The sequence below is a fragment of the Neoarius graeffei genome, chromosome 16 (assembly GCF_027579695.1).
Source record: "Neoarius graeffei isolate fNeoGra1 chromosome 16, fNeoGra1.pri, whole genome shotgun sequence".
Lineage (NCBI taxonomy): Eukaryota > Metazoa > Chordata > Actinopteri > Siluriformes > Ariidae > Neoarius > Neoarius graeffei.
This window is the reverse complement of record NC_083584.1, coordinates 56,639,890-56,667,769: the sequence shown is the minus strand read 5'-3', so window position 1 is coordinate 56,667,769 and position 27,880 is coordinate 56,639,890. Positions and strand designations below refer to the sequence as shown.

Here is a 27,880-nt window from a genome sequence, read left to right as displayed (position 1 = left end):
GTTAGCCTGGGAAATCCCATGCTGCTTTGCACAATCGTTCCGATCTGAAAAGACAGCATGGAAACTATGGTCTAAAGGCTCGCCTGAGTTAGGGAGCCAATCAGAGAGTGGGGAGGGGTGGAAAGACGGTGACGCGTACTACTCGACAAACGGAAGCTTGTAGTTTATTTGGGACTGTTTACAGATCACATTTTACATGGCGGCGAGCGATACGAACCAAACTTTCGATCAAACTTTAGACACTGTTCTGAATAGTTTAGAGCGAAAGTTTGTTTTAAAATGGCAGTAATCGTTCGGTGCCATTGTTTTCCTATTTTTGTTTTGCCTTCTATTTCCTTCTCTTCTTCGTCTTCTTCGTCGCTCTAACTACGTCACCGGGTACAACTGCCATGATTGGCCATACGCCAAATGATAGACATTCGCAACATCCAATAAACGGCCGTTGACAATCGTAAACCACACCTCCCCTACGAGAAATTCAATAGACGGATTCCAGACCATATTTCACTTGTGATATGGTCTGGTGTTAACCAGACTATATCGTAGTATCTTGAACTGGGTCATGATGAAGCAGGAAAATATAGTGGAGATTAATTGTTCCACAGTGTCTTGCGAAAGTATTCATCCCCCTTGATGTTTGTCCTGTTTTGTCACATTACAAGCTGGAATTAAAATGGATTTTTGGAGGGTTATCACCATTTGATTTACACAACATGCCTACCACTTTAAAGGTGAAAACTGTTGTTTTACTGTGACACAAATAATAATTAAGATGAAAAAACAGGTGGCGGCACGGTGGTGTAGTGGTTAGCACTGTCGCCTCACAGCAAGAAGGTCCGGGTTCGAGCCCCGGGGCCGGCGAGGGCCTTTCTGTGCGGAGTTTGCATGTTCTCCCCGTGTCCGCATGGGTTTCCTCCGGGTGCTCCGGTTTCCCCACAGTCCAAAGACATGCAGGTTAGGTTAACTGGTGACTCTAAATTGACCGTGAGTGTGAATGGTTGTCTGTGTCTATGTGTCAGCCCTGTGATGACCTGGCGACTTGTCCAGGGTGTACCCCGCCTTTCGCCCATAGTCAGCTGGGATAGGCTCCAGCTTGCCTGCGACCCTGTAGAAGGATAAAGCGGCTAGAGATAATGAGATGAGATGAAAAAACAGAAATCTGGAGTGTGCATAGGTATTCACCACCTCAAAATTAATACTTTGTAGAGCCACCTTTTGCAGCAATTACAGCTGCAAGTCCCTTGGGGTTTGTCTCTATTAGCTTAGCACATCTAGCCACTGGGATTTTTGCCCATTCTTCAAGGCAAAACTGCTCCAACTCCTTCAAGTTAGATGGGTTGTGTTGGTGTACAGCAATCTTCAAGTTATGCCACAGATTCTCAATTGGATTGAGGTCTGGGCTTTGATGAGGCCATCCCAAGACATTTAAATGTTTCCCTTTAAACCACTCCAGTGGAGCTTTAGCAGTATGTTTAGGGTCATTGTCCTGCTGGAATGTGAACCTTCATCCCAGTCTCAAACCTCTGGCTGGCTCAAACAGGTTTTCCTCCAGAATTGTCCTATATTTAGTGCTATCCATCTTTCCTTCAGTCCTGACCAGCTTTCTTGTCCCTGCAGATGCAAAATATCCCCACGGCATGATGCTGCCACCACCATGCTTCACTGTAGGAACGGTCTTCTCAGGGTGTTGGGTTTGTGACACACATGGCATTTCCCATGATGGCCCAAAAGGTCAATTTTAGTCTCATTTGACCAGAGAATCTTCTTCCATGTGTTTGGGGAGTCTGCCACATGCTGTTGGGCAAACTCCAAATGTATTTTCTTAAGCAGTGACTTTTTTTTCTGGCCGCTCTTCCATAAAGCCCTGCTCTGTGGAGTGTACGGCTTAAAGTGGTCCTATGGACAGATACTCCCATCTCCACTGTGGATCTTTGCAGCTCCTTCAGTGTTATCTTTGGTGTCTTTGTTGCATCTCTGATTAATGGCTTCCTTGCCTGGTCTGTGAGTTTTGGTGGGCGGTCTTCTCTTGTCAGGTTTGTAGTGCTGCCATATTTTTTCCATTTTGCTATAATGGATTTAATGGCGCTCCCTGGGATATTCAAAGTTTGGGATATTTTTATAACCCAACCCTGATCTATACTTCTCCACAACTTTGTCTCTGACCTGTTTGGAGGCTCCTTGGTTTTCATGTTGCTTGCTTAGTAGTGTTGCAGAGTCAGGGTCCTTCCAGAACAGGTTGATTTATACAGACATCATGTGACAGATCAGGTGACACTTTGCACACAGATGGATCTTAATCAACTAATGATGTGACTTATGAAGTGAATTGGTAGGACCAGCTCTTATTTAGGGGTTTCATACGAAAGGGGTTAATACCTATGCACACTCCAGATTTCTGTTTTTTTTTTTTTATCTTTATTATTGTTTGTGTCACAATAAAACAAAAATTTTCACCTTTAAAGTGGTAGGCATGTTGTGTAAATCAAATGGTGCTAACCCTCCAAACATCCATTTTAATTCCTGCTTGTAATGTGACAAAACAGGACAAACACCACGGGGGATGAATACTTTTGCAAGACACTGTATTAAAAAAAATTAAATTAAAAAAACTGATAAAATTGGAAGTCTGTGATTCGAATTCAGTTGCTTTCGGTCCACTAAACAAAAATAATTGGGTGTCAGGGAAAATTCTTTTTATGACCTCCACTTGAAAAATCTGAAAGGCAGTCTACCTTTAAATGGGTACATATTTTGCAACTCTGGTTCATTTTTCCTGTTTATTCAAATTAGGCAGCATTAATGATGATTTATAAAGTATTTGGTCATGAAAAAAATTAAACTTTAGTTTACATAAATATAATTTGCAATCTATATCATCATCATCCTTTGGAAATTATCTAGCTGTTGTTAAGCCACACCTTAAGAAACCAGAAATCTTGATCTCTCTGATCTTTCCAGCGACCAACCAATCTTCAAATCCTCTTTTGTCAGATTTTGTCGAGTTTTATCATAACAACTTTGCTCTTTTCTGAGCATTGATAACATCAATGGTGTCTTGTTGTCTGGTTTTGGAAGCATCGTAGTAGAGAACCAGTGCTGGCTGAAGCTGAAGTGGTCAGTGACCAAACGCAAGTCCAGTCAGACTTCAAGAACTTTACTGTCATTGCACAAGTGCAATGAAACTGTCGCTGCATCAACCTCAGGAGTGCATTATATATTTAAGACTCATATTAAAAAAAAGAATAAATCAGACAAGAAATCAGGGTGTTGAAATCATCAGTACAGTAAACGCAGTGAAGGTTCAGTGGACCGATATGGAATGATGGTGTATTGAGGTGTGGCATGACGTTTGGTTGGTGTAGAATATTTCACAATCAATGACTTGAAATGACGTGAGGAGATATTGCACGCACTCCAGTGATAGGAGCACATCACTCTATCAGACTGAGGAGACATGTGAGTTCAGCAGAGAGGAGTTTCTGCCTGGTTTAGATCTTATATTACAGACTGTTATTGGGGCAGACTGAGGCAGACCAGTGGGACGTCTCCTTCGATTCAGAGGAGCTATGGTGCTTCGAGGCTGTCCCAGATTGCTAATCTCCTCAACATATCATGGGACATAAGCCCAAAACCCTGTGTAGAATTCTTATTTCTGCCATGCTTCATTGCAACCATGTTGTTTTGGTTGCTGCACACAGCTAGTGACAATAGGCAAAGAAAGTGACATGAATTGCTCTCTTTTCCATCAGTCCTGAAGAAGAGCCCAGGGAAATTAAACTCTTGCACCAGAGGCAAGGCTTCTGAACGGAGCAGTCCACTCTTTTCCTAGAGAGAACCAAGACAAGGGACTTGGTGGTGTTAATTTTAATCCCAGTATCGTCATACTCAGCAGCAGAGTGCATGTTAAAGGTCCAATTAAGATGATGCCAAGAGAAGAACATCATTTTTCAATAACAGGGATGTTACCTTGAGCCCACGATCCATGGCACCTCTCTAAGCTTGATTTCTAAGAGTGGAAACTAGGCACACCCTTGATGGAGTAAGACACACACACTTGAATAGTTTTGACTTAAAACAAAGTGGACACAACCCTCACTGTGCTCAGACCGGATTGGATATCAGGGTTTTCCTCAAAGCACGGATATACGGCAGTACATTGCGCTGTGAGACATCAGCACTGTGCTGTCACTTGCACACACACACACACACACACACACAAAAAAAAAAAAAAAAAAACACCATAAATTGAACAATGCAGAGTACTTTCCGCACCTAAATATCTCCTATTCCCCTCTGAAAATGAGTAATAATTATAGAAATAGGAAGACATTGTAATATATAGGTCTAGACCTGGGCTATTCAATTGGTGACCCTCGGGCCGGGTCCATCCCACAATGAAATTTGTACCGGCCCTTTAAATAGTGTCAAAAAACCCCAGACGCATGTGCTGCTTTCTGCTGTCACGTTTCCGCTCTTCTAACTATGGTCCTGTTCTGACTAGCATGTTAGTTATACCAAATGTCTCTTTCTACTTTAAAAAAGCAAAAAGTTGACGCAGAAAACAGGCAAATCAACAGTGAATGGACAGAGAAGGACCCTTTCTATGTGAATGTTGATGGAGAGTTTGCATTGAAAGCAAAGGAGCTGGTAACATCATTAAATAAAGTGTCTTTACAACTCGAACTTACTGACACTGAGTCATCAGATGACCTGCGACAGTCATTACAGCTGGCAGGTTCTGAAAAGTTTTGGACTCATGACGTTAGCCACGAGAAATTCCCTCGTTCAAGGGGTCTTGCTCTTTTTATCTTCACAATGTTTGGCAGTACTTACACATGTGAATCGTCATTCTCATGCATGAATGCCATTAAAATTAATCATCGTGCATCCCTCATTGCACAGAATCTGTACCAGTGTATGCGTATTGCCCTGACCACGTATACACCTGACTTCACTGCTCTTGCTAAATCGAAAAAATAATAATAATTTCTGGGCGGCACGGTGGTGTAGTGGTTAGTGCTGTCGCCTCATAGCAAGAAGGTCCGGGTTCGAGCCCCGTGGCCAGCGAGGGCCTTTCTGTGCGGAGTTTGCATGTTCTCCCCGTGTCCGCGTGGGTTTCCTCCGGGTGCTCCGGTTTCCCCCACAGTCCAAAGACATGCAGGTTAGGTTAACTGGTGACTCTAAATTGACCGTAGGTGTGAATGTGAGTGTGAATGGTTGTCTGTGTCTATGTGTCAGCCCTGTGATGACCTGGCGACTTGTCCAGGGTGTACCCCGCCTTTCGCCCGTAGTCAGCTGGGATAGGCTCCAGCTTGCCTGCGACCCTGTAGAACAGGATAAAGCGGCTAGAGATAATGAGATGAGATAATAATTTCTCTCATTAGATGGCAAATATTGGCTGATTTTTGAAATGTCTGATGCAATTTCAATAGAATTACTTTGCCTTGATAAAACACTGCACTGATACGTTGTCATATAACACGTCATATCACCTTTCCCCAGAGGAAAGCATCGCTTCTTACAACAGTCTTATCTTTGTCTTTCAGAAACAAATCAGCTCTTACATTGATCTCTCTCTCTCTTTTCTCCTAAAGGGGTTTTAGGAGAAACAAGTCGGAATTCAGTAAGATCTGACCAATGTTTCATAACGTTACTTCTTAATTTAAACTCCTAAGAAATAGTCTATTGTCAAAGCCCAGTTAAGTCCAATTTAAGTTCAACTTAAGATCGTAAAATACTCTTCTGCTCTTCTTTTGCTCCTAAAGGAATTTTAGAAGAAACAGATCAGAATTCAGGAAAATCTTATTTATTTATGCGAGACAAAGACAAGACTGATGTAAGCAGTAATATTTTCCTCTGGGTCATTCCATACTATGCACTTGTCTTTTTTTTGTTTGTTTGTTTTTTTGTTGGGACAGTTGTGTGCACTTAAGTCTTAGTTAAATGAGTGAAATCCTAAATGTGATATGACTCACCTGGACTGATTTCCTAACATGCCATTTGAATGTAAAAAAGGCTTGGCCCTTTGTCTTAAAACAATACAATGCACTGATGTTGTTATGCAGTTCCAAAATACTATATATAAGAACTCCTTTGTTGGTATACTTTACTGTATCTGTTAATGTGATTACTCATATTTCAAGCGATATTTCTCAGGCCCCTTATTTGGGATACTTTTCATGAACTGGCCCTCATTACAAACTAATTGAATAGCCCTGGTCTAGACTATCCTGGAACTCAACCCAGAAGTGAAAATAAAGGGTTCCGCTGCGTGCACTGACTGCCATTTGCAACCATACATAAAACCACATTCTAGGCATTGGTCACTAGATGGTGCTGTTGCATGATTTGACCTTGATTCTGTTCCTGGCATCCTGGAATTGGAAAATGAAGAGGTGTGCTACAAAGTGTTTTTATTTCATATCTAATCTTGCCCTTTAAATGTTGCCCCTTGCATATTTGACAAGGTAAAATAACAGCAAATTTAATAATGTTGAATTGTGCCTAAATCAGCCCAAGATGCCACCAGAATACACCATTTGAAGTTTCTAATTTAAAAACTTTCCCGGACCCCCCCGGCAGCCTTCGGGGCTCCATATCAGTAGCACCGCTCTGATATATATATTTTTTTTTCTGGGGAAAGCCCTGGATATAGTAGTGACCAAGATACCCCATACTCATGTAGGACCTCACACAACAAATGTCAAGGCAAAGGCCTTCTCCAAATCATATAAACGTGGAGTCTGGATTAGGAAACTAGAAGAATAAAGAGCTGGCTCACTGTTCCACAGTCTGGTTGGAACCTGCACTGTTCCTCCATACCCATGTCATACTCCATTGCAAGACTGTACTCAGTTTATCCATCACATACCTATTGCTCAATAGGCATTGAACCCAATCCACACCCCTGCAGGTGGTAAGCCTTTTCCTTTCCATTTCTGGATGAGTCTGATTGGTCCCGTGCGTAGCCCAATCACCAGGTCCCCATCTGCAGACACTAACCCCAAACCTGGATCCAATCACTCGAATCTGGACAGCGGAACCTTCATGCTTTTGTGTTGTTCATGGAGCTCTTTAGGATTGCTACTTGTCTGACTTTTCATCCCAGATCTGTTCACCGCGGGTGGCTGGATTGGGGACATGAAGCTCCGGTGACAGTTTCTCTAACGTCCATGAGTCATCACAACAAGCTTGATCCACAAAGGGCTTCAGCAGCATAGCTACACAAAACTAAGACTGCAAAGATAAAAGCAAACGATCATGGACTGTAAATTCCAGAATCTTCTGAGAGTAAACAGGGTCAGCAGTGTGGAAAGTTGAGCACAAGGGAAACACCTTATCGAAGAGTTAAAAAGGTCACAATTAGTTTATTTCAACAACACCACTCCACTTCCTCATTGAACAGAAAACACAACGTAACCACCCCCTTGGGTGCATGGGAAATGCCGTTAACCAATCGCCCTCTTTCTCACCAGTAGCCTGACTTCTGATGGTGTGTGCTGTGCACTGCATCACCTCTACAGCATCTCCGTATCAGTTTAATCAAAAGAGGACTGTCTGAATTTTTCATGGTATTGAAAATCGTACTGACAAGATTTTTAAATACCCAGTACACTGTAACAGAGATGTTATAAGGGAAAAGACAAACCACTTAAACAACCCTGAATGGAAATCGATGGGAAAAGTCCATAAAACACAAATCTTGCCCCTCTCCCCAAAAAGCCAGTCGTCTGCTGAACTGGGAAACATATTAAGCCAATTGTGTTGTTGCACTGCTGCAAGCATGCACTCAAAAAAATGATTCTTGGTCCAGGTAAATATTAAGAAATAGTTACACATAAAATTTAAGTAAAGTTTATAAAATTGAAAATATATTCAATTAAATCATATAAACGCTATTTGAACTGGCCTACTATGAACTAGATCTAAACAAATCATGTATACTTTACTTGATGAGATCTCGTAGGGACTGACATGCACATCACACTCCCGCACAGTAGATGGCAGGTGGCAACATTTTCAGTCATTGTGTCAAACTTCTTCCTACTAAATCGTGACCTTATTGGTACAAATAATTATATTTAAAATTTCAGAAACACAATATGTGAAATTCATGTCACAATTCAAGCGGAATCAAAAAATCATTTTAATTTTGCCATTGACTCATGGGGGTGTTGTGGCTCAGGTGGATAAGGCGCCATACCATAAATCCAGGGACCCGGATTTGATTCCGACCCGAGGTCATTTCCCAATCCCTCTCCGTCTCTCTCTCCCGTTCATTTCCTGTCTCTACACTGTCCTATCCAATAATAAAGCTGAAAAAAAGCCCAAAAAATATCTTAAAAAAACATTGAGTCCATTTATCCACATAAGGTTTATTTTAAAAAAATCCATAACCATTATGTAATTTATTTGCATTACCTTAACATGGTTGAAACGTGTACCATAAAGCTCAGCATTTACTTAAAGTTTATGTGATAGAATTACATGGAAAATTGTCATGTGATTAAATTACATAAAGTCTATTTTTTAGGGTCAATTTTTTTTTGAGTGTGCAGTTGTGCATGAGTCATAGAAGTATTACCTGTGGGGGGGGTTTTAAACCTCATTTTAGGGCAAAGTCTCCAAACATTTTAAGCGTTTCTTAATCAGATTTGACTGGTGATTCTATACAGCAGTTTTATGTCCCACTGGCCATTGAAAGCGCAGTTACACCTCTCTCCCCATTCAGTCAGACCAGGGCCTGATCTTCTTAACCTGGCTGGAATAACTGCGGGGGCATTACCAAGATGGCTGCCAAGTGGCAAGATTTCTCAATAAAGAAATCTTTGGTCTGATCTTTTGGATACAAATCACCTTGGGATTTTGAACTCAAGGATTTTATTTTATAATCTTTGTAAAAATAATTATAATCTATTTATCTTCTTGTTAATCAGCTTATTTTGAATGGCTTATTTAGGCATTATATGGCATCCATCCATTATCCATAACCACTTATCCTGTGCAGGGTCACGGGCAAGCTGGAGCCTATCCCAGCTGACTATGGGTGAGAGGCGGGGTACACCCTGGACAAGTCGCCAGGTCATCACAGGCCTGAGACAAACAACCATTCACACTCACTTTAGAGCCACCAATTAGCTTAACCTGCATGTCTTTGGACTGTCGGGGGAAACCGGAGCACCCGGAGAAAACCCACACAGACACGGGGAGAACATGCAAACTCCACACAGAAAGGCCCCCATCGGCCACTGGGCTCAAACCCGGAACTTCTTGCTATGAGGCAATAGTGCTAACCACTACACCACCTTAGGTGTAAGACTGCATTATGTAATGCTTCTTAATATTCCCTTATTGTAGTGTTGCCATATTTCCTGTGTGTAAAGTCAAATCTCAGAGTCATAAGAATATCAATGCCATGTATCTGTCGTGTGTGTGGAGGGGTGTGGGGTATTTATACATTTGTATATATTGATTTACTGATTTGTTGCTAGATCTGTGTTCACACGTGATATTTCACTTTGGATGTGAAATAAGAGTTAATGTAGAATTAATATACACTATGTGTGTGTGTGTGTGTGTGTGTGTGTGTGTGTGTGTGTGTGTGTGTGTGTGTGTGTGTGTATGTGTGTGTGTGGTTGCACTCCTATCGCATTATTGATTGTTGCTGCTCTTTTTCCCATTCTTTGTTGTGTTGTGCCCAGCTGTGAATTGCCTCTTAATTGATTAACTGGTTGTATAATAGATTAATAGAAGGTCACACTTCATCTCTGCAGAACAACACTGTGCTCTTTGACTTATTTACCGATGATCATTGATAAAGTTGCAGCGATGGTGCAAGAATTATAGAACTACAGCATGTCTGCTTAGGACCAGGATTTATTTTATTTCTATTCTCGAAGTATTTTGTGCAGTTTAGAGCATCAAGCCGACAACCTTTTACATACAAATGCGGTGTAATGTCAGGTGAGCATTTATTGTTTATTCTTCTGTTGTACGTTTTTCTTATATGATCAGGAGCTATCCTTGTATCACTGTTATATCTGTACTTCCTTGTGTCATTTAGAGCTTTATTTCAGCTCTCATTTAATTCTCTTAATTGTCCTTAAAGTATACTATCAGAGGCGGCACGGTGGTGTAGTGGTCAGCGCTGTTGCCTCACAGCAAGAAGGTCTGGGTTCGAGCCCTGTGGCCAGCGAGGGCCTTTCTGTGCGGAGTTTGCATGTTGTCCGCGTGGGTTTCCTCCGGGTGCTCCGGTTTCCCCCACAGTCCAAAGACATGCAGGTTAGGTTAACTGGTGACTCTAAATTGACCGTAGGTGTGAGTGTGAATGGTTGTCTGTGTCTATGTGGCAGCCCTGTGATGACCTGCCGACTTGTCCAGGGTGTACCCCGCCTTTCGCCCATAGTCAGCTGGGATAGGCTCCAGCTTGCCTGCGACCCTGTAGAACAGGATAAAGCAGCTAGAGATAATGAGATGAGATGAGGGGTATACTATCAGTTAAAGGAGAACTGAAGTCATTTTTAAACTTGCTTTATTTCTTAATTAACGTGTTATTCAATTATGTTTTCGGTTTTAGTAACCTTATATCGTGAATCGTATTGGCAACTAATTGCAATTAAATATTATACTTATCGGCCTATTCAGTTTTTAGCCATGTTGAATTTAGTTCGTTTGGTCCACGGCAGGCGTCGCTTATCCGTGCGATCTTCACGAGACTTGTGCGAGACTTCGAAATGTGAAGTGTCAGCCAGGTGTCAGTGCCGCCATTTTGAAAACCGTTTTCCAAACAAAATATTGCACAAAAACGAGTTTAAATGACGATTACTGCCTACTTTTTTCAAACTTTCCTGACTGCTATCAAAACAAACAAAACTTCCGGCTTGATTACGTCAGCATTCGAAAGAGGCCGCGCGCGTCTTTTGACAACGTTGGCAGATGTCGGTCACTTTGATTTCCGCTGTACGTTTTACTTCCGTCCTATGATGTCTCACACAGGTCTCAACAAATCTCGTTTACGGCCATCGCTTTGACATATGGACTGATATATTACAGAGCATATTTCAAACACTCATAACTTGCTATAGCAGCGACAAAATACCTATCAGAAATGCATTCCTGTGTTTAATAAAATGAGATAAATAGAATTTTGATCATAAAAAATTTGCCTTCAGTTCTCCTTTAATGTTTCACATGATTTGTACCATTATTTGCAGTTTCATGGACAGTGACACACGCACATCCTATACACACACTGGTCTTAGTCATGAGAGCTCTCAGCTATTTTCTTTGCCTATCAGCTGTCAAGCAGTCATTGAAATCATTCAGACTGACTCAGAATGTGAATTGGATTTGCTGAGAAGGCATTGCGCACCACCACCTTGTGACCTTGTGTGGGTGGAACATCAGTAACTATCTAAGCCTTGGACCATCGTTTCGAGGAATTTGTGTGTGTGTGTGTGTGTGTGAGAGAGAGAGAGAGAGAGAGAGAGAGAGACTGTAACATCCATCTATTTGTAAAAGAAGCATAGATATGTAGAGATTGGATTTGACAGTTGTGAAAATATCATTTGCTTGAGTTGAGGTGTGTATTTCCCGTGTACAAGAATACACTCGTCATGACCAGAGGAAATGTCAGAAAAGAAACTCATTTTGGTGGCCGAGAGTCCAAGAGAGCAAACATGCCTTTCTGGGTGTGAGGGTGTTATTTATATTATTATTTTGGATCTGATTTTCACAACTGAAGCCATCAAATAAGAACTTGTGATTCAAACTTGTGATCTCCGGATAATTGGGCAAACGTTTTCTGTTCAGCCACTCAGGAGCACAATATATTGTGAAACTATATGATTCATATCAACCAAATTTGATTAAGCAAATAAACTTTAAAGCTAAAAAATAGTTCCACACTTCCCTGTTTGTAAAATATGCTGTAAGTTGCAGTCCCAAACGTATTGTCTGAATATGCACACAATAAGCCACCTGCAGAATCGTGGAGGTTTATATGTACACAATTGGAGGTTGTGGTGAAAATGGGTCAGTATACCTCAACCTAAAACCCTCTTAGAGGAGTTTGTACAACAAGAAGTAGTTTTCTCCTGGGCTTTGTCCTCAGTTAAGTGCTTAGTGAAGAGGTGAGTCTTTAGTGTTCTTTTGAAGTCAGAACAGTGACTTAGCTGTTCAGACACACGGCAGGTAGGAAGGCAAGGAACTGGTGCAGTCGTCCAAACTCACACTGACAACAGACTGGAAAAATCACCCGAGTGGCCTCTGTGAAGAGAAAGATCTGGATCCACTTAATGTTGTCAGATTGTCCAGAACTACACCAAGGTTGCATACACTGTCCTCCAGGGAGTTGTCTCAGATTCTGGCAGAAGAATGCATCTTCAGGGATAAACAGGAGTTCAGTCAAACTGGGATTTATTTTCAGATGATGAACTGCCATTCATGGGGCGGGGTCTGCAGACATGAGTCTGAGGAAGGAAGGGAGATGATGAGTTGAGTGTCATCAACATAGCAGTGGTACGAAACACAATGTGAGGATCTCACCTTGCCAAATGTGTGGGTACAGAAGGAAAATAGAAAAGGATCAGGCACTGATCAAGCAGTGGAACAGACGTGGAAATCAGAACTGAAGGCTGATTTAGTGGTGTGAAGTTTCTCTGCAATCGCCACAAGGATTGTTTTTGTGGGGTGTACCACTTTCAAACCAGACTGAGGAGCATCTTGGAGGTGGTTCTGGGTAAGAAGGAAAGACAGATGATTGTATACAACATTGTCAAGAACGTTAGAAAGAAAGGAGAGCAGTGGCACTGGTCAGTCGTTACTGGAGTCTGAGGTGTCTAGTTATATGGAATGCAACCCCAAATCAGAAACAGTTGGGACGGTGTGCTGAAATTGAAATTAAAACTGTAAACAGTGATGTGTAAATAATATTTGTGTCTTACGCTCAAAGCAATACAGCAGCACATTATTTGATGTTTTATCTCATGAACTTCATTGTTTTTTTCAAAATAAACACATTTCAATTTTGATCCTTGCAACTCATTTCAAAAAAAGTTGGGACAGTAAAGCATTTACCACTTGATAATGTTGCCAGTCCTTCTCACAACATTTAAAATATGTTGAGGGAACAAAGACACCAAGTGATGAAGTGTTTCAGGTGTTATTTTGTCCCATTCTTCCTGCAAAAAGGTCTTAAGGTGTGCAACAGTACAGGTTTGTCACTGTCATATTCCTCGTTTCTAAATTCTCCACACATTCTCTATTGGGGACAGGCACCCTCTTCTTCTGCAGCCATGCCTTTGTAATGTGTGCAGAATGTGGCTTTGCATTGTCTTGCTGAAATCTCCCTGGAAAAGGTGTCATCTTGAAGGCAACATATGTTGCTTCAAAATCTCAGCGTACTTTTCTGTTTTAATGCTCCATCACAAAAATGTAAGTTACCTTTGCCAAGGGCACTGACACAACCCCATACCATGACACACCCTGGCTTTTGGACTTGTTCCTGGTATCAGTCTGGATGGTCCTTTTCATCTTTGGTCTGGAGCACACAGTGCCCATTGCTTCCAAAAAAGACCTGGAATACTGATTCATCTGACCACAATGCATGTTTCCACTGTGTTTGGTCCATCCCAGATGCCTCCAAGTCCAGAGAAGTCAATGGTGCTTCTGGACACAGTTAACATAAGGCTTCCTTTTTCCACAGTAAAGTTTTAACTGGCATTTGTGGATGTAACTCCATGTTGTAGAGCTTGACAAAGGTTTGCCAAAGTAATCCCGAGCCCATGTGGTTCTATCAGCTATCCTTCGTATGCATGTGACATCATGCTTATTTTCCAAACCGGAAGTCCACCATGTTAGATGATAACAACAACAACAACAACAACCAAGATAGCGGTGCTTCACATGTGAGCTGCTGCAACGCTTCATGATTTTCTTTTTCTTCCAAGGCAATTAAATCAAGATAATGCCTACTTTGTGTGTGGGATGTAATTGCAGTAATAATGCTACTTGTGACAAAGAGAAATGGTTTTTCAGAATTCCCAAAATAATTAAAAACAGCAACAAAACTGAAGAGCTGTCCAGAGAATGCCGTGTGCTGTGGTTCAAAAACATACATCGTAAGGACTTAACCGAAGAAAAAGCTAGTTACACCTACATGTGTGGTGACCACTTTATATCCGGTAAAAGTTCATTGCTAATTAGATCTATGTTTTCTGCTGATTAAACTTAACTCTTGAGCTTTAACACAAACGCTCTGCTACTCACCTTGCAGGAGAACCGGCAAACCTACACGATAAAACAAATCCAGATTGGGCACCAACACTCAAATTAGGACACGATAAGATCAAGACGAAAACTCATCTCACAGTATCAAGAAGCAACAGGATAAATGAAAGATCTGCCAAGAAAGACAGATTAGAAGCAGCGCAAACCTTAGCAAGTTTGGATACACAAGGAGAACAATGTGGGTCAACTATGCCAAGTGAGATATTAGCAGTGCCATTCCAGTAACCCAGTAACTTCATTTTACGTATGCACTTTTTTTGTAGAACGAGATAGTTCACAATATAAGGGTATTCAATCACTGGTAATGAGGCTAAATCCTCTGTATAATTGGACGGCTTGAACATATACAGGTCAAAGCCACAAATTTCACCTTTTTCTCTGAATCTTGACTTGGCAGAGGACTCCAGAGAATCATAATATTTCGAGAAAGTCAGAGATGCATCACAGTTTGTATGAGATGCCATTTTTGGATTTGTATATCATCCAACATGGTGGCGGGTACATACGTCACACTGTTTTTGTCACATGGTTGCACACAAAGAATAGATGAAGGACAGTTCTTCATGTAGTGCTGTTTGAGGGGTCAGCGATCACAGGTGTTCAGCTTAGGCTTGTGCCCTTGCCCTTTACGCACCAAAATTCCTCCAGATTCCTTGAATCATTTAATGATATTATGCACTGTTGAGGGTGAAATATCCAAATCCCTTCCTATCTTTCTTTGAGGAGCATTGTTTTTAAACATTTCAACAATTTTTTCATGCATTTGTTGACAAACTGGAGATCCTTGGCCCATCTTTACTCCTCAAAGACTTTCCTGGATACTGATTTTATTTTTTTACCAAATTATAATTAGGCGGCACGGTGGTGTAGTGGTTAGCGCTGTCGCCTCACAGCAAGAAGGTCCTGGGTTCGAGCCCCGGGGCCGGCGAGGGCCTTTCTGTGCAGAGTTTGCATGTTCTCCCCGTGTCCGCGTGGGTTTCCTCCGGATGCTCCGGTTTCCCCCACGGTCCAAAGACATGCAGGTTAGGTTAACTGGTGACTCTAAATTGACCGTAGGTGTGAATGTGAGTGTGAATGGTTGTCTGTGTCTATGTGTCAGCCCTGTGATGACCTGGCGACTTGTCCAGGGTGTACCCCGCCTTTCGCCCGTAGTCAGCTGGGATAGGCTCCAGCTTGCCTGCGACCCTGTAGAAGGATAAAGCAGCTAGAGATAATGAGATGAGATGAGAAATTATAATTAACAATCACCTCTTGTCATCACCTGTTTAAAACTGCATCATAATTTAATTGTTTTACCTCATTACTAGCCCTAAATTGCCCCCGTCCTAACTTTTTTGGAATGTGTTGCAGGCCTGAAATGCAGGTATTGATGTATATTAAGACATGAAATAAAGTTGACACATCAATTCTCAAGCCCTGGAGTAATTTGATCATTTGTAGGTGTTCCTCTGTGATTTTATTTCCATCAGCCATGTCCTTTGTAACAATGGAGACTCAAGGGATTAGGATCAGTGTGTGTGTGTGTGTGCGTAAGGATTAATTACAAGACTTTCCAAAAACTCAAGTTATCAGGTAAGCAATAGTCAGTACATAATTAGCCACAGCAAATGAAATGAAAGCAGTTTTGACAAACAAGACAAGGGTCAGAGTAAAAAAGCAGTAATATGTGGGAAGGCTACTCCTCCTTTGCATACTATATCTTCTGGAATTCCATAATGATGGGAAATCTCCTGAAAGATTACTTCAGCAGTGTCCATTGCTGTAGGTAGATTGGGGAGAGGTCTTTGGTGGCATGCTTTCAAGATGACCAAAATGGTAGCGTGCCTTAGATTCATGATGGAATTCCTGCAATGTGTATATGACCATCTGAGGTATGAGCAGGCATTCAGTTCATCCTGTGCGAAGGTAGCGATGCTTTGATTAGCTGCATGGCTCACAATCTTGTACAAATCATGTAATATCATTTTTCAGTGATTGCTACCTGAAGTAGTCAGTCACCAGTGTAATAGTGTCTCCTGGAAACAGGACGCCCAAAGTTCTCTTTGAAGTCTTGTTCAAACTGTTGGAATCATTCTTATAGTGTCATCTTTGAATTATCACAGGTGAAAGGGTGTCTTGTCTCCACTCCTAAAGTTTTCATGGACAGGGTCTCAAGATAGCCAAAGATCCAATCAGGTTAGTGGCAGCAGTGCTGCAGCCATGAAACAGGAGCTCCATTTGTTGAAGAAGCTCTCTTTTTGTCCATCAGTGTAAGTTCATACCCTCATCTATGGTCATAATCTGTGTGTAGTGACTGAAAGAATAAGGTATCATATCCAGGCCATAAAAAATGAGGTTCCTGTGCAGGGTTCCTGGACTCGTTCTCCACAATGAGCTGAGGAGTTTAATGATCCAGGAGATCCTCAGAGTAGAGCTGCTGCACTTCAGAATGGAGAAGAACCAGTTGAGGTAGTTTGGGCACTTTATAAGGATGCCCCCTGGTCAGGTCACATTAGAGCTGCATCAGCTACTTCACACTGGATGGACACCATGTGGAAAGCCCAGGACCCACAGGAGAGAGAACACAAATCCTGAATCCTTCAGGAGAAGCTGGAATTTGTCTAGAAGAGTCTAGACTGACAGTTTAAAATGACCTTCAGGAAATGAATGAATGAACATGGCCGTGAATATATGCAGAACAGCATAAACATACATTATGTTGAGTAGGAATTTGGGACAAACCATGATGTGAGTGAGGTTGAGATGTAAAGAGGTGCAGGATGATTCTCTTTCTTACGGTACCTCCATCTTCATTTGTCAAGAAAATCTTAGAAAGGAAGGTTAACACACACACCAAAAAAAACCATGATTCAAAAGGTCTGAACAAATATGAACAAAATCAGTGTGCCATCTTGGTGCCACTGAGCTGATGGTGTCTGTTCAAGCTGAGCTGCTCTTCAGCGTTCATGGATCAGATAGAGAAAAACAGAAAGGGAATAAGGAGAGACAGAGAGGTGAGGATGAAGATGAGATGAAGAGCGCTCTGTGAGGATCAGTAATCAGCGCTCTCTTTAGTGGAGCATGCTGCCACTCCAGCTGCTCCTTTAGCTCCTGTCACCATTTTGTCACATTTCTCCCTCTTTGGCATTACTCACAACAGCAACATCAAAAGTCTGGAAAGCAGAATGATGGCGATAGAAAGAAAGTTTTCAGTTTTCAGGCTGCTGAATTATGCAGAAAAGGAGATGGGGGGATGAAAGCAGGAGTGTGTGTGTGGACAGACAGATGGACGCAATGGGAGAGAGTACATGCGGCTCGAAAATCCTGATGCGACTTGATCTCTGGAGAGCTAAGAGAAGATGGCTGCATGTTTGCCCATTAAAGATGCATGATCTTCCCATTGCCCCTCCCTTATTTATTTATTTATTTCATCCATGTTTTCCCATTAACGCTGAGGCGTGAAACACACATACTGTGCGTTTTTGTGTGTATTATTCTAGTTTTATGTGTTTTGACTCAACATGTATTGGTGTGTGTGTGTGTGTGTGTGTGTGTGTGTGTGTGTGTGTGTGTGTGTGTGTGTGTGTGTGTGTGTGATGAGGGACACAGAGGCGTTTACTTATTGATGTGTGTTTATGGGCTGAGGTGACTGTGGTACTGGTGACAGTGGCAGAATACAGGATCGAGCTTGTTTATTCATGGCCGTGTTTGGATGTAATACAGAGAGAGCAGGTGCAAAGCATCACTCGCATGTTTGAGGAAAGACATTGCCTTGTGCCCAGAGAGAGCGAGAGAGAGAATCAACTACACGATTTATTCTGAAGCAAGCAATTTGGTACAAGTGTTCTCTTCCATTTTAATAATAGATAGATAGATAGATAGATAGATAGATAGATAGATAGATAGATAGATAGATAGATAGATAGATAGATAGATATAATGATCATAAGGTCATGAGAAAGAGATGGAAAGATGAGAAGACTGAGATTGGAAGCGAGGGAGGAGGACTGTGCGAGACAGGAATTTCAATGGCACTCCAATCACGCAGCCATGCTTGTTAGCCTTGGTGAAATTTGCATAGAGCTCTGGTGCATTCATTTGGCTCCTGTAGAAGATGGCGTCTGCTCTGTGCTTCTTGGCAGCTATGTGTTGACCTCCTACACTGCACTACTTGCTTGTGCATTTTTCACTTGAGTAAATATTACTGCGGGTGTGGCACGGTGGTGTAGTGGTTAGCGCTGTCGCCTCACAGCAAGAAGTTTCTAGGTTTGAGCTCGGTAGCCGACGGGGGCCTTTCTGTGTGGAGTTTGCATGTTCTCCCCGTGTCTGCATGGGTTTCCTCTGGGTGCTCTGGTTTCTCCGACAGTCCAAAGACATGTGGTTCAGTTAACATGGGGCAGCCATGGCCTGGAGGTTGGGCTGAGTTTCCCTTGAACAAGGCACCTAACCCCAACTGCTCCCTGGGGGCTGTAGCATAGCTGCCCACTGCTCTGGGTATGTGTGTGTGCTCATTGCTCACTTGTGTATTCACTGCTTCAGATGGGTTAAATGCAGAGGATGAATTGCACCATGTGCTTAAGTCTGTGCTTGAGTGTATGTGTGACAAATAAAAGCTGCTTCTTCTTCTTAATATTATTATCTTTCCTTATTCCAACATTTCAGTATGGCAGACTGGACTGGAGTGAGAGAAGTATTCTGTTGTATGTGTGTGTGTGTGTGTGTGTGTGTTGTAGTGAGTATAAAAAAGACAAAAAAAAAGATTAACAACAAATGATAAATGTGGCGGCACGGTGGTGTAGTGGTTAGCGCTGTCGCCTCACAGCAAGAAGGTCCTGGGTTCGAGTCCCGTGGCCGGTGAGGGCTTTTCTGTGTGGAGTTTGCATGTTCTCCCCGTGTCCGCGTGGGTTTCCTCCGGGTGCTCCGGTTTCCCCCACAGTCCAAAGACATGCAGGTTAGGTTAACTGGTGACTCTAAATTGAGCGTAGGTGTGAATGTGAGTGTGAATGGTTGTCTGTGTCTATGTGTCAGCCCTGTGATGACCTGGCGACTTGTCCAGGGTGTACCCCGCCTTTCGCCCGTAGTCAGCTGGGATAGGCTCCAGCTTGCCTGCGACCCTGTAGAACAGGATAAAGTGGCTAGAGATAATAAGATGAGATGATAAATGTTCCTATCTCTCATTAGTCTTGGTTCTATTAAAATAATTATTATCATAATAGTTTTTTTTTTTTAAAGCCATGAACAGTGAGCTTTATTTGTGGAAACGCTGCTATCTGACCATAAATACACAAACCTCAGGAGTGATCCTGTATTTCTTCTCTCTGTATTTCTGTCAATCTCTCTCTCTCTCTCTCTCTCTCTCTGAGTATGTTTACATGCACATTAATATTCACTATTATTCTGAATTTATTTCAAATTTTTATTTGGAAATTGATACAGGTCGTGTAAACAGCTTGTTCTGTTTGGATATTCCAAGTTTGGCCTTATTCTGAATTTAGTATTCTTCGGACATGTCTACAGCACATTCAGGATCTGGATCTCATTTGAGGTTATTATGGAAGTTTGTAACACACAGCCTCTTCCCTGTTTACACTCAGCTCTGTGCTTTCAACAAACCAACATGGGGGAGTTTTTACATTAATCGGAGTCTGTGCAGCTGCATGTATCCATGTAAACAGCTTACTAGGAATATTGTCCGCCCATCCATCCGTCCACTATCTATGCTGCTTATCTGTCAGAGTCGTGGGGGAAGTTGCAGCCAATCACAGCTGACTTCAGGTGAGGGGCGGGGTTCACCCTGGGTGGGTCACCAATCTATCACAGGGCTACACAGAGATGAACAACCTTCATACTCACACCGATGGGAGGTTGAGAGGAGCCAGTTGACCAAATCCACATGTCTTTGGACTGTTGGAGGAAACTGGAGCACCAGGAGGAAACCCACACAGACACAAGGAGAACATGCAAACTCCATACAGAAAGACCCCAGCAAGCCATGAGGTTCGAACCCAGAACCTTCTTGCTGTGAGGTGACAGTGATAACCACTGCACCATCATGCCACACCCAGGAATATTGTCTTTTTCAGAATTAGGACAAAAACTGGAATATTTTGTGCATGTAAACATACTGACTGACTTTGTATATTAATGAATATTACAGCAAAACACATTATACAAATAAATATGAGATATGAAACATGTAGACCGCCCCAAAACGTAGACCTCAAAATGTTTTTCTTGCTTTATTTATCGAAATAGCGTTTGAGTCTTAATTTCTGCTACAATCTAAAACTGACACTAAATTATAAACCTTTGTAAAAGTAGGAATTGCACTTTGAACCCTCAGGATGATAGTGTATTTACACTACCGTTCAAAAGTTTGGGGTCACCCAGACAATTTTGTGTTTTCCATGAAAAGTCACACTTTTATTTACCACCATAAGTTGTAAAAGGAATAGAAAATATAGTCAAGACATTTTTCTGGCCATTTTGAGCATTTAATCGACCCCACAAATGTGATGCTCCAGAAACTCAATCTGCTCAAAGGAAGGTCAGTTTTATAGCTTCTCTAAAGAGCTCAACTGTTTTCAGCTGTGCTAACATGATTGTACAAGGGTTTTCTAATCATCCATTAGCCTTCTGAGGCAATGAGCAAACACATTGTACCATTAGAACACTGGAGTGAGAGTTGCTGGAAATGGGCCTCTATACACCTATGGAGATATTGCACCAAAAACCACACATTTGCAGCTAGAATAGTCATTTACCACATTAGCAATGTATAGAGTGTATTTCTGATTAGTTTAAAGTGATCTTCATTGAAAAGAACAGTGCTTTTCTTTCAAAAATAAGGACATTTCAAAGTGACCCCAAACTTTTGAACGGTAGTGTATGCTGAACACAATGTTTATGGGTATGAGATTAATCCCCCTTACAGTCTTCAGTTTGCACCATTTTTTTATTTCAATCCCCGAATCAGCATTCATCTTTTATCCTTATTTCAGTCATAGAGTCATTCAGCTCAGTCAGGGGTGTGTGTGTGTGTGTGTGTGTGTGGTGGTGGTGGTGGTAAAGAGCTACATGTGTACATTCATGTACCCTGCTCTGTTCTGATGTCATGTCTCTTAACCCTCGATTCATGTCTGCTCACTCATGTGGTTCAGTGCTCTCTCTTTCACTACCAATGACCTCTCTCTCTCTCTTTCCCTCTCCGCCCCATGTAGTCTTTGTCAACTGTAGCTGCAATTCATCACCTTGAACCTAATTTGACAACCTTTGAAACAGAATGTGCTGATTGTGTATGGATGTTTACATCTACGTGTGTGTGTGTGTGTGTGTGTGTGTGTGTGTGTGTGTGTGTGTGTGTGTGTGTGTGTGTGTGTGTGAGTGATAGAGAGAGAGAGAGAGAGAGAGAGAATGAATCACGGGCAGTGGGGCAAGTACAGCCCCAGGTTCTGGCAGATGGCAGCCGATCCCCCCGTCTTTAATAGACTTCAGTCAGGTGGAGTCAAGAGGCTCTTGTGCGCATATGCAAAATGGATCCATATCTGTTTGAATGTGGTTGTGTGTTTAAGGACATTTAAGTGGTAGGATTTTGCAGTATGATCACTTTCTGTCACATTTTATTTTTCGTTGATGTTGTTGTTGTGTCGAAAAAATGCATCATCTCCTATTTGTGCTTCAGCCTTTGTGGTGCTTCAGCTGTAAATAGTTTGGAACATTTCAGCTTTCAGTACAACACACACACACACACACACCACAACAAGCATGACAGGAGACATTTAAGAGGGAATTAACAGTAAAACCACTGAAGAGTGTGTGTATTGGTGTGTGGGTGGGTGTGTGGGTGTGAGCGAGAGAGAGAGATCAATAGCCAAAGGTGAGAAGATGAAGCCCTTGTGTACACCTAACTCCCTTGAACCACAGAATTTCACTGTGTTCTCCACGGGACATGATTACGGGTCACTTACAGTCGAAACAGTGTCTCCTTTAATGCCATCTAATATACAACCTACAGTATTTGGAGATGAAAAGGCCATCAGGTGCCTCAGTAAGGGCAGGTAGATGAAGGTGTTTAAAGGTAAGAGAGATGAAAGTGAGACGAGCGGCGTGTTTACAGGGAAGACTGCAGCGTTTTTTTTTTTAATCAAATTGCTCTTTTAGCTTTTTTAAGTTACTGAGGTTAAAGTGGGTTGATATCATTCTTTAAAAACTGTATTAGACAAGTAAATGGAAATATACAAAGATTGTGTGTGTGTGTGTGTGTGTGTGTGTGTGTGTGTGTGTGTGTGTGTGTGTGTACAGTTCTGTCCTAAAGTCTTCGGCACATGCAAAGAAATGCTGTAAAGCAAAGATGGCTTCAAGAAAATGAAAGAAAATTTTTCTACATTTCAAAAAATATGGGTGGCACGGTGGTGTAGTGGTTAGCACTGTCGCCTCACAGCAAGAAGGTCTGGGTTCGAGCCCCGTGGCCGGCGAGGGCCTTTCTGTGTGGAGTTTGCATGTTCTCCCCGTGTCTGCGTGGGTTTCCTCCGGGTGCTCCGGTTTCCCCCACAGTCCAAAGACATGCAGGTTAGGCTAACTGGTGACTCTAAATTGACCGTAGGTGTGAATGTGTGGTTGTTTGTCTCTGTGTCAGTCCTGTGATGATCTGGTAACTTGTCCAGGGTGTACCCCGCCTCTCGTCCATAGTCAGCTGGGATAGGCTCCAGCTTGCTCGTGACCCTGCACAGGATAGACGGTTACGGATAATGGATGGATTAAAAAAATACGAGAAAGATTAGTGAACAGAAATAAATTTAACAAAGTTAATTTTATAAGGAAAACATCTCGACTCGTTCTGCATTGTGACTAATCTCGACATTGTAGAGCAATACTGAAGACATCAAAACTATGAAATAACATCTGGAACATATAAGGAATTATGTGGTAAACAAAACAAGTGTTAAAAACAAAGTATGTTTGATATTTTAGATTCTTCCAAGTATCCAACCTTGATGACGCTTTACACATTATTAACATTATCTTAACCAGCTTCATGAGGTCGTCACCTGGAATGTTTTCAATTAACAGCTATACCTCGTCAAAAGTGAATTCGTGTACGAGTTTCTTGCCTTCTTGATGTGTTTGAGATCAAACAGTAATTAGTAAATAATAAAAATACAGTAAATAGTAAATTATATATAATATAAGGCACTGCCTCAATGCAGCGTTCCTGATGAGTGTAAAATGTGTTAGTGAATAATCCCATGTTATTTGTTTCAAAGCCAATTAAAAATAAGAACTGGATAAAAACCCATCCATTTTATGTAAATAAAGATACAAATTTCATTGTCCGGTGGTGGTTGGAGATACGTTACCTTGCACTTATGATCAGGTTCCCTGTAGTGGTACAAGGACGTCATACAATCACAAAAGCCATCAAAAATCAGGCGACCATATTCTCTGAAGTATGGAGCTTCGCTCTGCACCCTTTCTGCATGGGAAGCTCTGCGAATAAAAATACAGTAAACAGTAAATAATAAAAATAGAGTAAACAGCCCCATTCAACACCCCAACTGTAGTCATCCATATTATGTCAAGAACCGAACAACTAAATAAAGAGAAACGACATCCATCATTACTTTAAGACATGAAGTGACTTTTAATGAATACAAATAAAGAAAAAACACAGAATTACTGTACAACCCCGATTCCAAAAAAGTTGGGACAAAGTACAAATTGTAAATAAAAACGGAATGCAATAATTTACAAATCTCAAAAACTGATATTGTATTCACAATAGAGCATAGACAACATATCAAATGTCGAAAGTGAGACATTTTGAAATTTCATGCCAAATATTGGCTCATTTGAAATTTCATGAAGGCAACACATCTCAAAAAAGTTGGGACGGGGCAATAAGAGGCTGGAAAAGTTAAAGGTACAAAAAAGGAACAGCTGGAGGACCAAATTGCAACTCATTAGGTCAATTGGCAATAGGTCATTAACATGACTGGGTATAAAAAGAGCATCTTGGAGTGGCAGCGGCTCTAAGAAGTAAAGATGGGAAGAGGATCACCAATCCCCCTAATTCTGCGCCAACAAATAGTGGAGCAATATCAGACAGGAGTTCGACAGTGTAAAATTGCAAAGAGTTTGAACATATCATCATCTACAGTGCATAATATGATCAAAAGATTCAGAGAATCTGGAAGAATCTCTGTGCGTAAGGGTCAAGGCCGGAAAACCATACTGGGTGCCCGTGATCTTCGGGCCCTTAGACGGCACTGACTCACATACAGGCATGCTTCTGTATTGGAAATCACAAAATGGGCTCAGGAATATTTCCAGAGAACATTATCTGTGAACACAATTCACCGTGCCATCCGCCGTTGCCAGCTAAAACTCTATAGTTCAAAGAAGAAGCCGTATCTAAACATGATCCAGAAGCGCAGACGTCTTCTCTGGGTCAAGGCTCATTTAAAATGGACTGTGGCAAAGTGGAAAACTGTTCTGTGGTCAGACGAATCGAAATTTGAAGTTCTTTATGGAAATCAGGGACGCCGTGTCATTCGGACTAAAGAGGAGAAGGACGACCCAAGTTGTTATCAGCGCTCAGTTCAGAAGCCTGCATCTCTGATGATACGGGGTTGCATTAGTGCGTGTGGCATGGGCAGCTTACACATCTGGAAAGACACCATCAATGCTGAAAGGTATATCCAGGTTCTAGAGCAACATATGCTCCCATCCAGGCCACGTCTCTTTCAGGGAAGACCTTGCATTTTCCAACATGACAATGCCAAACCACATATTGCATCAATTACAGCATCATGGCTGTGTAGAAGAAGGGTCCGGGTACTGAACTGGCCAGCCTGCAGTCCAGATCTTTCACCCATAGAAAACATTTGGTGCATCATAAAACGGAAGATACGACAAAAAATACCTAAGACAGTTGAGCAACTAGAATCCTACATTAGACAAGAATGGGTTAACATTCCTATCCCTAAACTTGAGCAACTTGTCTCCTCAGTCCCCAGACGTTTACAGACTGTTGTAAAGAGAAAAGGGGATGTCTCACAGTGGTAAACATGGCCTTGTCCCAACTTTTTTGAGATGTGTTGTTGTCATGAAATTTAAAATCACCTAATTTTTCTCTTTAAATGATACATTTTCTCAGTTTAAACATTTGACATGTCATCTATGTTCTATTCTGAATAAAATATGGAATTTTGAAACTTCCACATCATTGCATTCCGTTTTTATTTACAATTTGTACTTTGTCCCAACTTTTTTGGAATCGGGGTTGTAGATGGGGTGTCCAAACTTTTGACTGGTACTGTGCACTGTACATGAATCTCCATTGTATAGGAACCTGTACCGCTGCTCATTCATACAGTTATCCCATCAGGCTCTCACGTGGCAGCACAAGACATAAAATCATTCAGCTGCAGGTCAAGAACTTCAGTTAACCTTCACTTAATGTAAAAAATGTAAACCCAGTGACTTTGTCCACGTCATGATTGTCGGAGCCACAAGAGCTGATTTGACTCTTTACAGCCGTGTTGAGCTGAAAAGAATCTCAGAATGACAAACATGGTGTACTTTGAGGAGTTTAGAGGACAACAGGACAAGATCACATTGATTCACAAGATCACTCCTGACAGCCAAGAACAGGAAGCTGAGGCTACAGTGAGCACCGACGTGAGGCGTTTCCAGTTTTACCCGTCCAGTTTCAGGGAATCGGTTTCTAAATCACACACTGAATCACAGCCGCAACAAACAGGAACAAAAACCAACACTACATTGAAACATGGAGTGAAACACAGATTTATGTGCACGTTATTGTATTATATACGCACGGCTCATTTGGGAACACCCCCCACACACACACACACACACCCACACACACAATTCATGAGTACCTCTGTCTTGATAACATGACAGAATAAGTAACATGAGCATCATCAGTGATTACTATCAGAGAAATAAAACATGTTTTTATTCTTCTCCTTATCATCAATAACAGAAGGAGCCCGTGGATGCTGCCTCAGTGTGTGTTTTGGGTTTGTACTCAAGCGTGTATAATTTTGTACATTTTATTATTTTTTTGTGGAGGAGTCCAATTACTGTCATGTCTACAAGGGGGGGCTGATAGCGTACAACAGAAGATAAGAGGAGGAAAGAAAAGAAGCAGAGATAAGGAGAGAAGAAAAAAAGAGGAACAAGTCATACAAGTAGACGAGGAGAGCTCAGGGCCAGAGGAGGCGAACATCGAGTCGATACTTAAAGAGGAACAGAAGTTCAGTGAGGGTACAGCCAAAACAGCAGAGTTTAAGGGAGGGAGAGGGTGTGAAGGAGGGAGATAGAGGGAAGGAAGGAGAGAGATATGGAGAGAGTGAGTGAGATAGGGAAGAGAAGGAGTGAGAAAGAGAGAGACAGAGAGTGGGGTGTGCAGAATGAAGGGAGAGTGGGAAGAATGGATGGAGCTTTTAAAGGGGAACTGAAGTTATTTTTAAACTTGCTTTATTTCTTAATTAACGTGTTATTCAATTACGTTTTCGGTTTTAGTAACCTTATATCGTGACTCGTATTGGCAACTAATTGCAATTAAATATTATACTTATCGGCCTATTCGGTTTTTAGCCATGCTGAATTTAGTTCGTTTGGTCCACGGCAGGCGTCGCTTATCCGCGCGATCTTCACGAGACTTGTGCGAGACTTTGAAACGTGAAGTGTCAGCCAGGTGTCAGTAGCGCCATTTTGAAAACTGTTTTCCAAATGAAGTATTGCACAAAAACGAGTTTAAATGACGATTACTGCCTACTTTTTTCAAACTTTCCTGATTGCTATCAAAACAAACAAAACTTCCGGCTTGATTACGTCAGCATTCGAAAGAGGGCGCGCGCGTCTTTTGACAACGTTGGCAGATGTCGGTCGCTTTGATTTCCGCTATATGTTTTACTTCCGTCCTACGATGTCTTGCACAGGTCTCAACAAATCTCGTTTACGGCCGTCGCTTTGACATACGGACTGATATATTACAGAGCATATTTCAAACACTCATAACTTGCTATAGCAGCGACAAAATAGCGATCAAAAATGCATTCCTACATTTAATAAAATGAGATAAACAAACAGAATTTCGATAATAAAAAAATTGCCTTCAGTTCTCCTTTAATGAATTATTAACAGAAGGGGTATGAGTATTATATTTTACAAGAAGGAAAAATAAAGACGACTAATAATGGTTTATATCCATGATCAGGGGCGTAGCTAGGATTTTTCAAGGGGGGTCACACACTGACTGGCAGCCTGAGTACATACCCGCAGGTTTGTAAATGAAAAAAATGCATTGAATACATTTGAGAAAATAATGCGGTCTTTGCATCATTCTTTCATCTCATGTTGCGAGCTGTTGAGATGTCGGACAATGATTCGGCCAAATCAGCTTTATCCGGCAGTGTATGGATAGCAGCTCGACATCTTACCCTAGTCAACCGATGCAGAGCTCAACCAATGCAGATCAAAAAATTGACTTAATACTAGGTATTAATAAAATGAGATAAATAGAATTTGCCTTCAGTTCTCCTTTAATGGAGGCATTTTAGCTTCACTAATTTTAGGGCCTTTTAAC

General features: G+C 41.7%; 1 protein-coding gene across 1 annotated transcript in view; it reads left to right on the top strand.

Annotated features, from left to right (window-relative positions):
* dscaml1 (Down syndrome cell adhesion molecule like 1) overlaps window positions 1-27,880 on the top strand; it is a 165,480-nt gene that overhangs the window by 6,568 nt on the left and 131,032 nt on the right. The gene's annotated exons all lie outside the window — the stretch shown is intronic.